Raw genomic sequence first — 14,827 nt, 5'->3', positions numbered from 1 at the left:
CCCAACATTATGCAGCGATAACCCATCTGGAGGGCCACAGAAAAGACACAGCAAGGAATATCACTTGCATCTGTTTCTTTCCAGTGCGGAAAGGTCATTTCTCACCCCCTCTTCTGCCCCTTGTCTGGAGCCTTCCTCTCAGCACTCTTAGGACCTCTAAGCTAATACTGGAAGGACTGAAAATCACTTCTTTCATCTGACCAATGAGCTAAATGATCACTGAGCTGAACAGAAAGTGCCCATCCCCTCTCCCTGAAACACCCTGCCGGTACCTTTCCACTAGCAACAGGGCCAAAGAGGGGCTGCTGAGGTGCCTCAGGAGAGCGCAGTAGCCACAAATGCATTTGCCAAGCTAGAGCATGAGCTGCACCTTTTAAAGCCAGGCCTGGTCAAAATCCATCCATGGTCCAGTGAACACACAGGAAGGACTCAGTTATATCCACTGCCCAGAGAAGTGCGCTTTCTCATAAGTCCCTATGGCACAAGGAGGACCTCAATCAGTTGCAGGTACCTCTACTCCCGCCTTAGAGCCTTCATTTCCAGGGCTCAAAGCTGGGAGCCAGGCTTCAGCACCATCCCACCTCCTCTGTTTCTCTGCCTTCCTTGAGGAGCTCCCTCGGATGGCTGGGAACATGCTGCAAATACACACCGTATTTGTGTGAGCACAGGGGGAGCTTGGTCTCCCTTCTGAGCTCGCAAGATGGGCACCTGCTACTGCAGCAGAAGGCACTTCTGCAGGAGAATGATGTGGGGTCGACGACTGTTCACAGCAACAGAGGCAGAGACCATCCCCAGCTGAAACAGCCCGGGCTACAGAACATGCCCAGAGGAAAGCTCAGCAGGGCCATATCTAGGCTCTCTTGATGCAGCAAGCACAGGAGCCAGGTCATCTGCAAGGACAGGCTGCGAGAGACACCAGAACCCCGCTCCTGGCAATTCCATTTACCGCTGCTTGCTCCTCCCAAATCCCAGTAGTTAGGCAGAATGTTTTTGTCACTGGAGACCCAGTGTCAAAGAAGGAGAGACTGATCAAGGGTGTAAAGCATTCCTGCCGTTTACCTAGCCCTGGCACTCTCCTGTGCTAGCCACAAGACAAGTTTTCATTTGAAGGAAAAGGCTTCAGCATCACTAAATTAAACCCAGATTGTTAGAACAGGCTCTGCTCTTTATCCTTGCTGGCAGGGCAACGGGAATTCCACTCTCCCTTGCAGAGCAACTTCCTTTCCATTCAAAGAGCTCCTCCACATTCAGTCTTGTCTCACTTAGGACTTACCAGCCTCCAGAAACAGCACAGTGTGGCAGACAAAGCTCAGAAAAATGCCTCCCCTCTTTAGAAGGCCTGCCCAGACCATTCACACTTCTCCTCATCCTCATAAAATGTCTATAGTCTCCCAACACTATTGTCTAATAAAAAAAAAAAAATCATTCTGTTTAGTTCAGTGTAAAGGGTCTGAGAAAGGGGTCTTCACCTTCCAGAAGCTGGACTTGCATTGAGTTAAGAAAAATTCTGTAACCCAGATGAGGCAGGAGAAACATGAACCCAACAGGAGGGTCTCCCAAGAACTTGCTCTGTGCTGGCCAAGCAGCACGGCATCAGGAGTCATTGTGACACATGGTCAAAGTCCCCCAGAGTTGCTGTAAATGCTGTGGCCAAAGGAAACATCTCGCTCAAACAAGCACCTGAGTATAGGGTCACCCTCATCCATTTCTCCAAGGGTCTCACCTGCCCTTGGCTTTCTTCCCCTTTCTTTTCTCCATGTTGACAGCAGTTAGTCTGGGTGGAGGATACATCTGCCTCAAGACAAGGCGCTTGGCAAAAAGATTTCCTGTAAGCAGGAGACAAGAAAACACTTTGGGACAGTGGAGACTTTGGGAACAGGAAGGATATGCAAATCTCCTCAAGCTGCTTCCTTTGAAGCCTTGTTTCCCGGGTTGTCTTAGGCCCTTCCGGATGCTGGCTCCTGTTCAACTTGCAGGTTTTACTGGGCAACATCCTTTCTTGTGCAATTGGTTTTCTCATGCCCCATGCCACTCACATCATGAGAAAGGAAGCTTGCTGGCATGTGCAGGGGACTGAACAGAGTCTCCCTGAGAGCAATAATTCCACACAAGGGGAGCAGATCCTTGGATCCATCTACCAATCTCCTATGCCTGCAGTTCCTCTGTTGACAGAGTCACCCCAAAGGCATTCTTTGGGGGATGTTTAAGAGAAATTAAAATAGAAAGGTTAGAACTCCTTGCTTTGATAATGAAAGGAAGCCTTGGCACAGCTTGCCAGACTTTTTACCATCTACTCGAGGTGACTTTTCCCATCAGATGAAAACACACTGATTCCACAAAACAGGTCAGCCCCTCCATCACCTACAGCTCCAGGCACAACTTAGGATTCACATTGCGCAAGGACTGTCCTCAGGTTTGACTCCCTTCTGCACTACCTCCTCAAACAGAGGAGCAGTTGGCAGAGCACGCCAGGGCACAAAGTCCCACGGGAAAGTTTAACTCGGCGGGATCAACTGCAGGTTGCAGTGTTGGGCTGCCCCGAGGTCTTCTTCCCTCAGCAGTCACTTGAGATTTCCCCTACTGTGTAAGCAGCATCACCTCTAACGCCTCATGCTACCTGAGCCATCGCACTGTAGCCTTGGCTCCAATGTCACACCAATAAGAACGGGAGGAGAAGGCACAAGCCCCTGCCTACAATCAGCTCTTCCACTACCTTGCCTGCCACGGGAGTCAGCTTTTCCCACCTCCTCTTCCTGGACGGGCTTCACAGGTGGTCTTCGAGCTCTACTCTCAAGCTTGTACCTGGAAGCAGGAAAAAGACACCAGTGGAAAAGAAGGGCACCACATTTCCTTTGCACCCTCTGTGAATAACGGGCACACAAGGTTATAGGGGAACTACTGTGAAGTCCAGACGCTTCCAAAGCAGAATTTGCAGAATATGTCAGATCCGGGAGAACTGTATTAGCAAGCTGAGTGACATAACAAGGACCTCCAGTTCCTCGAGGCTGATAAGCTACCTCGTCAGGCTGTTTGAGGGCTTCCCTATCCTTCCTGTAAGAAAGCTCATTTTTACCCAAATCCTCTGTGCTGCCATCATGACCATCTCCTGTTCACGTTCATGTCCAGGCAGAACACACTAGTCAACTTTCCTACAGTTTTCCAGCACCATTTCTAACGCCCATCTCACCCTCCAAATTGCTTCCCACCCTCCACATTGCTTCCAGGCCTTCCCAGGCTCATGTCTGTGCATCTGTAAAAGGGAACTTCCAGCTACCACACCATGATTAGCTAAACAATCAGCATGGTGGGAGCCAGGAGACAGCTCTCCAGAACCTCTCCAGTCTCACAGAAGGCATGGAAATGTCCCAAGCTGGCAGCCAGTATGGAAAGAAAGCAAACGATCTAGTGAAAGCTTGTGGAGAATTATGCCTCAGTTCCTCTCCACATCACAGGAGTTCTATCTAGTTCAAGGGTGGTAGCATAGCAAGGTCGCTGCCTCATGTTACTCCAAGGGAAGACTCGCACAGTCCAAACTAAGCCAGGGCAAGCCTGGAGCTCACCAGCAACTTGCCATTTGGAAGAGTTAGTCTCAGATGACTTTCTGAGCAGCCTTCACAAGCCCTGGCAACACAGCGCTACCAAACGTGCTGTGAGAAGCTGCTCGCTTGGCCAGCCAGGGGCTAGGAAGCAAACAAACATACTCACATTGGAAAGACAATGACATGACCAGAATGGGTCTGAGAAAGAGCAGTTTCGGTGCCCAGGAGGACAGAATCCCTCATCTCCTGCATCTGCAAAGGTGAGAGACACAGGTGAGATGACGCCAAGAAAATTACCACATTGTTCACAAGAGCAGCAAACTTTTCAACTACTCAGAGAAGAAGCTGCCTCCGAAAGGCTGAAACCAAGGCCTCTGGTCCCTCTCAGCAGCCCCTCACTTCTACAGCACAGCAGCCAGAGAGAAATAAGTGAGAAACTGGTAAGAACACTGTCCAGCTTTTTGCAAGGCTGAGAAGCCAGAGACTCAGCCTGGAGACCGGCTCCTTCCTAATGCAGAAGTCGATGGAGGCAAGCATAGGAGAAGGCATTTCACTAGCCGGGGTTCCTGGCTGCTGCGTTTTCCCTGCTGGCTTGAGTTGACACCTGCTGAGCTGAGAACAAAGGGCTCAGGCGTGGGGTTAACCCCACAATCTCTCCTAACATTCAAACAGCTGCCTCTGCACCCCTTCCTTTTCCTTTGTACAGCGGGTAACAGGTGGGAGGGCCAAACCTCTGGCCTGTGTTCAAGGGGCAGCTGAGGGTCCTGCTCTGGGACTCACTGGAACAAAGGCTGGAGAAAATCCCTGGCCCACAAAATGGCCTGAAAAGCCACCACGGACTAAGACAGAAGGAAGAGACAGAGCTGGCAGCCAGGGCTGGGCTACAGCCTACTTGCATCTCTGCCTTAACCCTCAAGGGACTCAGCTCAGCCTGCTTGCACATCTCACCTTTCCAGCTGCACCTAAAAGCCCAGCATGAAGCACAGGGCTGCACTAGAGACCTGGGGAAGGGCATTGGGCTTGAATGATTCTCTCTGGGACACGCTGCAGCCACCACTAGCAGCGTGCAGATGCACACATTAGGACAGAAAGACCTCCTTGGGGCTGGTGAGACTCCAGGGCCCTGGGAAGGGCTGGTCCGCACAACTAGACCAACACAGCAACAGCAGCAAAAGGGGTCTGGTCCCATCTGGGCCTTGGTCTGCCTGGGCCTCTCTTTCTTCCCCAAAGAGTGGGATGAGCAATGATCCCTGCAAAAACAAACCTACACAGACACAGACCTAGAAATGCTACACAGCAAGAGGACAAGAGTGATCAAATATTCTCACCAGCCTCCATAGGGGAGAGATGAAACACACTCAGGCCCTCCAGCTTTGTGGCCCAGGCAAGGGGAGGAGGGATTCCACACACCAGAGCACAAGGGCATCCCATGAAGGGATCAGGCCGAGCTCCCAAAGACACAAAGAGAAATATTGTTGTGCAGCTTAAGGGGAAATTGCTCAGCTCACTGCCTTACCATCCCAGACACAGCCAAAGGAGACATGGGTTCAGACATGATCCTGACACCAAGGGACACTAAACCATGGTTATCAGGAAGGACGGAAGTCCATTGGGAAAAAACACACAAGACATGCCCTTTTCTTGGACTTTTTTTTCCTAAGCACATGGGAACGGGATCCTGAGCTGCATGGATCTTTGGGTGGACCCAATACACCTATTCCCAGGGTCTTCTTTGTTGCCAAGTCCTCTGAACGCGCAAGACCAGCTGCCCCGGGAGCTGGCATTACTCTAGGCCAGGACTGTCCATGTGCCTAAAAAGGTCATAGAAATGCATGCACTCGTACTTTGCTAGGATTTCAAAAGGACTACAAGTAGTGCTGCAGAAACGAAAAACTCACCCAAAAAAGTGCTTCCACCAGCTCCTCTGTCCCATTCAGCCTTTGCAGAAAGGCTCTGTAAAATCTCATTTTCGCATCGGCTCCTTGAATAACAAGCATGCCAATGTCCTTCAACACAAAGGCAACATTCTTCCCACTCTTGAGGCAGCAGGAGAAAAGGTGCATCGTCTCTTCTATGCAAGCCTCCACTGTTTTCCGAGGAACGGAGATGTCCGAGGCTATGCAAGCATACTTCAGGGGCTCCATTTCCTTATGACCTAGGAAACAACAGAAGAAGAACACGGGCACTAACAGAGCACTTCAGCAGGCAAAAACACAGCGCCAGCAGCTTTGAGGTCTTCAGGCAGGACACTGCTACAGAGCTGTCGTCTTTAACTCTCTGAGAAAGCTCACGTGGGAAGCTGATGTCATCCCTCCCCAGGAGAAGTTCAAAGCACTCTACAACCAGAGGTGCCAAGTAGACAGCAATGCTCTCTTCTCTACACAGACAGAAAGAAAGGGCTCTAGCCATCTCGCATGAGCATGAACCATGATGGCAGGGCAAGGAGAGGAGAAAGGGGGCCAGTAGTTCCCATGCTGGCGGAGTGGGTGCCAGGTCACAGTACTTGTGCCCACACTCAGCACATCCCAGGTCGGGAGAGATTTAGCTGTGCCACGTCACACGGATGCAAGGAAGAAGGCAAACACAAGCACTCCACTACACCCCTTCAGATCCTTCCGGCCACCCCCAGCACCCTCAGAAGGGCACAGCAAACATCCCTGCTTTTGCTAACAGAGGGCTGTCCCCAGAATGTGCCAGACTCATGTTGCCATCACCAAGAAGACAGAGCCTTGTGAAAGGAAAGACCCCCTCCAAACCCAGCTCGGAGCTCCTGCTGCCTCACAGGCATCACCGATGTCCAGTGCAGCTGCAGTGCTCATAGGCATGGCCAGCAATCACAGCAAAGCTGCCCTCTGGTGCCTTTTCCTACACACAGCAGTCTCCCTCTCTGCTTCAAGGCTCTCTACAGCTGACTTGGACCCACTTCTAAGTAGAAGGAGAAGGGAAGAGCCAGCACCAATGCTGCTGTTTGCCTTTACAAGGTCTGCTGTGGCAGTAAACAAGGACCAACAGTTCGAACTAAAGCTGATGAGAAGCAGCAGCCCCAGTACATCTGGCATGTAGCCAGCTGTTCAAGCAAGTCAGGCAGAGAGGGAGGAGAATTGTGACGTGCACAATGATGGCACGATTATTTTAAAAAATTGAAGCTGTTCTCAGGACCTGGTGGTGGAATTGTAGATTTCCCACAGTCACTGCTGAACAGCAGTTATGCACCCCCCAAAGATGTCCCAAGGCAAAGCAAAAGTTTCAGCCAGGCTTCTTACCAGGAACGTAGGCTTTATCATGGGTGAGGCCGTGAACCTCTGCAATATTCTTTGAAAGACGGAACACAGGTCTGCGAACAGTCAGGAGACCACGTTTCCCACCACCACCTTGTTCAGTCACAACACTGAAGGTCCCAAGCCGAATACTTCTGACTCCCTGCAAACAGGAAGGAAGAGAAGAATTGTGAGACTGTTAGGTGGACAGGCTAGTGACTTGTCAGCACATGGCAATGGTGCTTGGTGCCCTGCCCACTGCTGCTGTACAAAGGGGACAGATGGAGCACTCGGGAAAGCCTTGGAGAAGCCTTGGAGAAGTTCTTTGGAAGAATTTTCCAGATGTTTTCATCCCCCTCCCCTTCACCCTCTCAAAAATACAAGTAAAAGCAGGGGAGTCATCCCTCAGGTACATAAGAGGCAGAAAAAGGGTCTCCTGGGGAGGCCCAGGATGGCAGACCCACCTGGTTCAGCATCAGCTGCCGTACAACGTAGTCAGATACACCTTCCCAGATAGCAAGGGTCTCTGGAAAATAAGTGAAAGACACATCATGCTCTGGCTGGGCCAGCTCACAGCCCTTCAGCACACACCTAACCAAGGAGATGACAAGTCCGAGTATATTCAAACAGCACCCCCCTCCCCAGACTAACCCCAGTCCTGACAGGGGCTCAGCGGCTGAGGTGGGCACTGCCTTAACGTGGACCCAGGGGGGCTCTGGAGCTGAAACAGAGGCATTAGGACATGGACCTCCTGCCACGGGACATCCTCAATGTGTCCCCGAGCTCAAAGCCTGCTCTGCCAGTCTGCAGGTACAAGGAGCTCCAACGGGAAGGAACTAGAAGCAGTGGCCGGGCTCCTGGACAGAAATCCCCGCTGAGCTGAGGAAAAGTCCAGGGATTCATTTCCAGCACATGTGCTTCCGGAAGCCTCTCCAGAGCCCAGCAGGTGCTGCAGGAGCCCTCAGCCTTCTTCAGACAGGTCTCCTTTCCTTCCAGATCCAGCTCTCACAGGGTGACTCCCCCACCCCCCACCCAGGGATATTGGCAATGGATTTCCACCCAGCCAGAGGACGGTGCTGTGCCCATGGCAGTCCGGGGGCTCAGGGCATCCCTTGGGGTCTCCACTGTGGGACCACTTTCCCCATATGGGATTTACACACACACAGGCTCTGCACAGCCACTGGAGCAGCTCCAGCTCCTTCCCCCACCAGGAGCTCGGGTTCACATCCCACTGCGAGCCCAGCACTGACCCCCGGGGCAGAGACTTCTGCCCAGGAGTGCCCCAAGATGACAGCGGCAGCATCAGGGTCGGGACCCAGGAGTCCTAGCAGCCACACTGGCACCAGAGCCAAAGGGGACCATCAGTCTGGGCTCTGGCTGCAGCCTGCAGCCCCCTCCAGCCTCCCGCCAGCCCCAGGGTTTCCACAGCCGTGTTCAGAGTTCGTGATCTCTGCGACAGCTCCCAGGAAAGAGCTCCTCAAGGCCTCACCCCGCGGGGGGAGCGTTGGCACCCCCTGCCCACGCCGCGTCCCGTGGTCAGCGTCCCAGAGCTCCATCCTCATCCTGGGTCACCCCCGCAGCAGGAGGCAATGAGGAAACAGCTTCTCCTCCTCCTCCTCCTCCACACTTCACCGCTAGCCCGCGCTGCCCTGGCCTCCCCTCACCAGATCCCGCTCAGGGTCAGCAGCTTCTCGCAGCAGCGCGGTGCCAAGAGCAGCCCCAGCGCCTGGGCTCCCCCCGGCCTCACCGGGACGTGTGGGAAGAGGCTGGGGCCGCGCGGGAGAGGACAGCTGTCACCGTGAGATGGGATGTCCCCTGTGACCACAGCCCGTGTCACAGAGGGGGCACTACCCTGCCTGGGCCAGGTGCCAGGTCTAGGCCCTGAGCAGCCTGCGATGGCCCCGCAGCAGCGGCCTTGGTGGGGCCAGGCTGCAGTCCTGCTCCCCAGGGCCTGGGGCAAGTCTGACTTCAACTCGGTCTCAGCTGGACATAGGGAACTGCCCAGGCAATCGCCCAGCCCAAACGCCAACACAGAGGCTCCCTCCAGTTGGCAGCTCCCTCCAGTTTCCACCCCAAGCAGCATATCAGCCTACGAGCTTGGAGCAAGGATGTCCGGGTAAGGTCTTGCAGCGTCTGGAGAGGAGACACACCTGCTGCTCCCATCTGCAGTGATGCCGAGGGCCATGGCAGGTCTCAGCCAGCCCGACATGACAGCAGCAACGTCGGGGCAGGGCCAGGGGTGCTCCTCAAGGCCCAGCCCTGCAGCGGCTCGGCCTGGCCCAAGCCCCACACAGCAGAGGGCCTCTGCTCTGCTGCCTGGAAGGGCCCAGACGGGAGCAATCGCTGTGCTGCCCTGCCCAGGAGCTGGCCTCAATTCCCAGTTCCTTTGGGAAACTGCTGAGAAAACAGACTTCTGACACACACATACCCCCCTCCCCCCCCACCATGTGCACACACACACAACCCTCCTCTGTACAGGAAGCGTCCCCCTTTCCCAACCATCCCAAGGGCCTGATGACACACACCTCCCTGCTCCATCACTAGCTCCCGCAGGACCTAGTGCCAGCTTCCACACACTCAGGGGGCCAGAGCAGGGAGACAGGCACAGCAGCAGGCCCACGGGCCCTGCTCCAGGGCCACCAAGGCTTTTCCTTCCTGCACACATGGGTCAAACACCACTTCTCTGGGCTCCTTCCTGGCTCCCCATCCCCCAGCCCTAGCCACCACCTACCCAACCCTGGTGGGTGCTCAGGGAAGGCCACAGGGGTCCCTGGGGACCTGTTAGCAGAAGCTGGAGGCCCCTCAGCAAATCTGTGTTGTTAGCACCTGGGAGGGTGGAGCCCTGGGCAAGGGGCTGGGTGGTCTAAGGGGAACCCAGGGAGAGGCCTTTTCTTCTCCAGGAGTGCTGAATCCCCTCCATTCCCCTCCACAAGTGCCCAGATCCTTCACCTTCCCATCACACACTCAGAATGCATTTTCTCCCCTCCGAGAGCACTCACATGTCCTTCAGTCCCCTCCATGAGCACACAGGTCCCTTCCATTTTCCTCTGAGTCTGTTCACATCTCTTCCCGTTACCCTCCATGGCTGCTCTGACCCCACTTTCTCCTTAGTTCATGCTCACATCCTCTTCATTCTCCATTCTAGAGCACTCAGGTCTCCTCTCTTCCTCTCCTCACATGTTCAAAGTCCCTTCTGTCCCTCCATGCATCCTTAGATCTCTTATTTGCCCCCTAAGATGAGCTAAGATAGCCTCTACTTAGTACCATACTTGTTCAGCTCCCTTCCAATTCCCAAGGTCAGATCTCACATATCCTCAGTTCCCTTCTGGGCATGCACTAATCCTCTCCTTTCCCCTTCCTGCAGGCTGAGATCCCACAGAGACCAGGAGAGCTGGGATTCCTGTTCTTCAGTACAGACATGTCCGGGGAGGGGCTTGATTTATTGCCCAGTCATCGATCTCTTTATGAAGGTGTGTGGAGCTATCCAAGATACGCCCATGAATCCTATCCTTCAATTTAGGTAAAAGAACCAGCACCTTTAGAGCAAGCTTTCTTCCTTCTGAGGACACATGCGCACATTGGCAGGGTGAACCACCTCCAGGAGTGCTGAGCCTTGCAGGCAGGAGGAACTGACAGTCACTGCAGACAGACTCAGGCATCTCACTTGGGCTCCTCTGCCCTTGGGTGATATGAATCCTGCAACATCTCCCCAAGCAGGTGTGTCTCTCATGTTGATGCTCCCATGTGGGGGCATCCCCTGCACGCTCATTATGGCCAGTGGATACAAAGAGGAGCTTTGGGACCTCTGTTTATCTCAGTCTACAGTGTCCTAACAAGGGGGAAAGCAATTGCCCTCTGGAAGTGTCAATCCCCTTGCAGTGTATGTAAAGACAGATGAGCTATACAGCATGTGTCGTGGAGTGGGTGTCAGAGAGGTTACCCTGTGATCTGAGAATGGCAATCAGTTCATGTTTTCATCTTTTATGATTTCCAGCTAAGCTACTTTCCCATCCTATGTCCTTTGCCGCCTGCTGAAGCTTCACCCTGCTGCTAGTCATATTCCTCTTTGCTTTTTTGTTTCAGTCAGGGTCCAAAATCCCCAAAGTTGAATGAAATCCCTGCAGATGGGCACGATTAATGAGAGCTGAGATAAGGATAGAACATCAGGGCACAAAGTACCTGCAGTGATCAGCCTCTTGTTTTAGTGGTAACTCTGATCCTTTTACTAAAGTTCAGGTTATGATTTCACTGGAGGGTGGATGAGAGGTGCAGTGTGCACAATGCACGTGAGCACTGAGATGGGAATAGCCCATTTTGGCTTGTCAGGATAGAAAGTGGGCACCCATGAGGAGGAAAGCGAAGGACGACACAGAGAGTTGGGTGAGATGCCTACAAAGGACTTTGAGGTCTGTCTTGGGTCAAAAACCTCTCTTTGTTGACTCTGCCGACCTGATTGCCATGGGATAAAAAGGGATCCTCTGCTGATGAGCTCCCAGGGACACATGCACTCACCACAGACACCTACAGAGTTCCTCCAAGGACCACCTCAGGTACTGAAATGGCGGGGTGAAAACAGTGCTTTAGATGTTAGCAGGAGTGGGTCCCACTTCAGCTCACCGAAGGCTGCTTGTTGATCCAGGAACCTTCTCCACCTGAGCTGACCCCCAGACTCCATGGAGCCTGTCCACAGACAAAGAGACACACTCAGAAGGAACACGGCATGTGCCCATCGCACTCGACATGGGCTGAACCGCAGCCTGGCTGGCAGTGAAGTCTCTACCTGCAGGCTTGAGTGCTGTTATCCATGCATGACACTGAGGGACCTTTCAGATGCCCTGGGGTTTGCCGACAGCATCCACTTGGAGCAACAGTCCCAGCAAGTCCCTTCACTATTTCCCCTCACTATCTGCCAGGAACCCGGAGATGTCTTGAGACTCAAGGCTGTCACAAATGACAGGAGACACCATCATGTGTTTGGGCAGCTCTACCAATATGTGCATTTCCATTGGAGAGAAGAATAACAAGGGCTATCGGCTGACGCACTGACCTCTACCCCAGAAATGTTCACAGAGGAGGGAGATGGTTCCCATCCAAGGAACGTGCAGTCAGGAAAGGACTGCTGGTCCTGATCTCCCTCTTTGTCTGCTCACATTTCACCTCAGATGAATTTGCTCTCACCACAGGAAAAAAGGATGACACCATTGAGACATTTCCCTTGTGTAGCAACACCACTTTATTGCCTTTATTTACACAATAGTGCACAACTGCTATGAGCTCTGGGTGCAAGCCAGCAGTTTCCTGATTGCTTTCCTCAGGGCCTCCCTGACCTCCCTGTTGCCCAGGCTGTAGATGAGCGGATTGACCAGAGGTGTGAGGATTGTGCAGAAAAAGGAGAACACTTTGTTGAGCAGCCTCAGTGGGGTTGTTCTGGGCATCAGGTAGACAATGATGAGGGTGCCGTAGAAAACAGTGACAACAGTGAGGTGAGAGGAACAGGTGGAGAAGGTCTTCTGCCTGGCCATGCTGGATGAGATCTTCAGGATGGTAGCTATGATGCCCGTGTAGGAGGCTAGTGTGAACAGGAAGCGGATGACTATATCCAGGAAGCATAGGATGAAAGTTATTACTTTAACCACCCTGGTGTCAGTGCAGGCAAGCTCCAGCAAAGGGGTAAAAATCACAGAAGAAGTGATCAATAGCCTTGGGACCACAGAACTTCAACTGCAATAAGAAAGAAGTGATTACAGTACACATAAGGAATCGCGCTATCCAAGATGCTGCTGCCAGCTGCAGAGAGACCTTCCTGGTCACGAGGCTGGCATACAGCAGGGGCTGGCATATGGCCAAGTGGCAATTGTAGGACATCATGGCCAGTAGGTAACACTCACTAGCTGCAAAAGAGGCAAAGAAATGTAGCTGTGCTATACAGCCATGAGCAGAGATGGTCCTGTCTCCAGTCTGGAAACTGGCCAGCAGCCGGGGCAGGATGGTGGAGCTGTAGCTGTAGCAGGTCTCCAAGGAGATTGCTGAGGAAGAAATACATGGGAGTGTGCAGATGCTGGTCTGCCACCACCAACACAATGATGAGGATGTTCCCAAGCACAGTGACCAGGCAGCTCATAAGCAAGAGGAGGAAGAGCAGTGTCTGGAGTGTGGGGACGTTCCCCATTCCCAGAAGGAGGAAATCCATTGGCGATGTGTGATTGTCCCATTCCCCTTTCTCCATGTAGTACCACAGGTCCCTCATTCCTCTTTCGCCAGCAAGGCAACCTACAAGAAGGAACTTTTGATTCTTTCTTTCATCCTTGTATAGAAGGATTGCAGAGGAAGTTGCTGTAAGGAGAAAACATGGACTCTGGCACTTCTCTGACTGCACTGGTGTTCACTTTAGGGCCTCCATGACTAGTGAAAGGAGAGAACTAGGTTTTTCGAGAGAGTTGAACTGTGCATCTAAAGGGAAGTGCCTCCTAGGACAGCTGCAGAGGTGAGCTGCCCCATGGAGGTGCTCATTTCATGCTTGGAGTGGAGGTAGAGGAGCAAAAGTATTCACTCAGACTGTGACAGTGTCTCTCCTGCACCTGAAATTATTCTGAAACAGGAATTCCTGCCAGGCAAGAAAATCCATTTATGTGAGCACATCATGCCCTTCCTCCTCAAAGGAGAAGGATGGACACTTAACCAAAGGGCTGATCTCAGCTCTCTGAAGCACTTGTTTTGGAAGGGACAGGCCATTTGCTTCCTTTGACACTGTGTGGGTCAGGAGTTCACATCCACAGCACTGTGCAGCAGGACTGCCTGAGAGGACGCTCAGAAAACCTCCACACAGGCTGGAGAGAGAAAAGTGAGATAGACGTGAGAGGAGATGGACACCTGAGCTAATCAGTCAATATGAGGAAGAGAGATTTTGCGCAGGGTGAAAGGGAAGAGGACAAGGAAGGTCGTTCGCTTTGTGTAGTTCCCCCTCAGCAGTGTTTTCTAAGGGCTTTGGGGCTGCCTTGCAGCACAGCCCAGCAGCTGGACCTCATCACTGCCAGCTGTGCTAACGGGGCTCCCTTGAGCAGCATTGCTAGAAGGGACAGGTGTCTCAATGGTGAGCTGTGGCTGAGATTTGGAAGCATCATTGTTACCCGTTTGTGGTGAATGCTCAGGATGTGCCTGTGTGCACAAACTTTGTGCCTTTGCTGCCCCTGAGTGAGCCAAAAGGAGGCACTCACCCCTCAGCTGGGAGGTAAGATCCAGGTAGAGGGCTGTATTTCTCAGGCAGGGACTTTCCCTGGCCATGCACACAGGCATGTGTACCATGCACTCATGATTTAACTGTAGAGCTCTGATATGTATGTATATTTTCAGTTCTGTTCTATTTCTCACTTTACTATACTTTTAGCTTTGTTATAACCTCTTATCTCTAATAAATTCTCGTACTTGACAAATGATGGTCTCTTGAGTTTGGTGCAGCTAATCCCAGAATCCAAAAGAATCCCAGATGCCCCTCTATTGGCGTATCACACATGCAAAGCCTGACCAGGTAAAACGCAAGAGACCTGACTCAGAAGACACAACACACACCTGCAGTCCTCAGGATGAGGTGATAGAACCTGGTAAGGATGATCAGAGTTGTGGTCTCACTCTCTGCCTCTTCCCCACCACATCTTTCTCTTCCCTGAGCTGTCTACAAACCATGACCCAGGGCAAAGGCACAGCTCTGCCCTTGCTGTGTTGTTCCAGCAGTGCCTGTGATGCGTTTCCAGCAGCGCTCAAATGTCCCCTGCTTTCCAGAGTGTCCTGGAATTTATAGCACTAACGAGTCTCTGAAGGTTAATGCTGCTGCTCATCTCCCTGCAGGGACTGCAGAGAGTGAGCAACGCATAACTGGCTCTCAAAGCAGACTGAAACCTCTGAGCTGGTGGAAACTTTGCACACTCTTGGCACAGAGCTTTCCCCATAACTCTGGTCACTCAGATTCTGGGACATGCTCCTTTGAAAAGGAAACTGAGGCTGGGCAATCATCAGGCCTCCTCCAAACTCATGACA

At 52.6% G+C, this 14,827-nt stretch overlaps 1 pseudogene; it reads right to left on the bottom strand.

The window, feature by feature from the left end:
- Positions 1 to 12,063: 12,063 nt before the first annotated feature.
- Positions 12,064 to 13,022, bottom strand: LOC112987985 (olfactory receptor 5B21-like; annotated as a pseudogene).
- Positions 13,023 to 14,827: the final 1,805 nt, after the last annotated feature.

Source organism: Dromaius novaehollandiae, chromosome 17 (genome assembly GCF_036370855.1).
Source record: "Dromaius novaehollandiae isolate bDroNov1 chromosome 17, bDroNov1.hap1, whole genome shotgun sequence".
Lineage (NCBI taxonomy): Eukaryota > Metazoa > Chordata > Aves > Casuariiformes > Dromaiidae > Dromaius > Dromaius novaehollandiae.
This window is presented reverse-complemented; position numbering and strand designations above follow the sequence as displayed.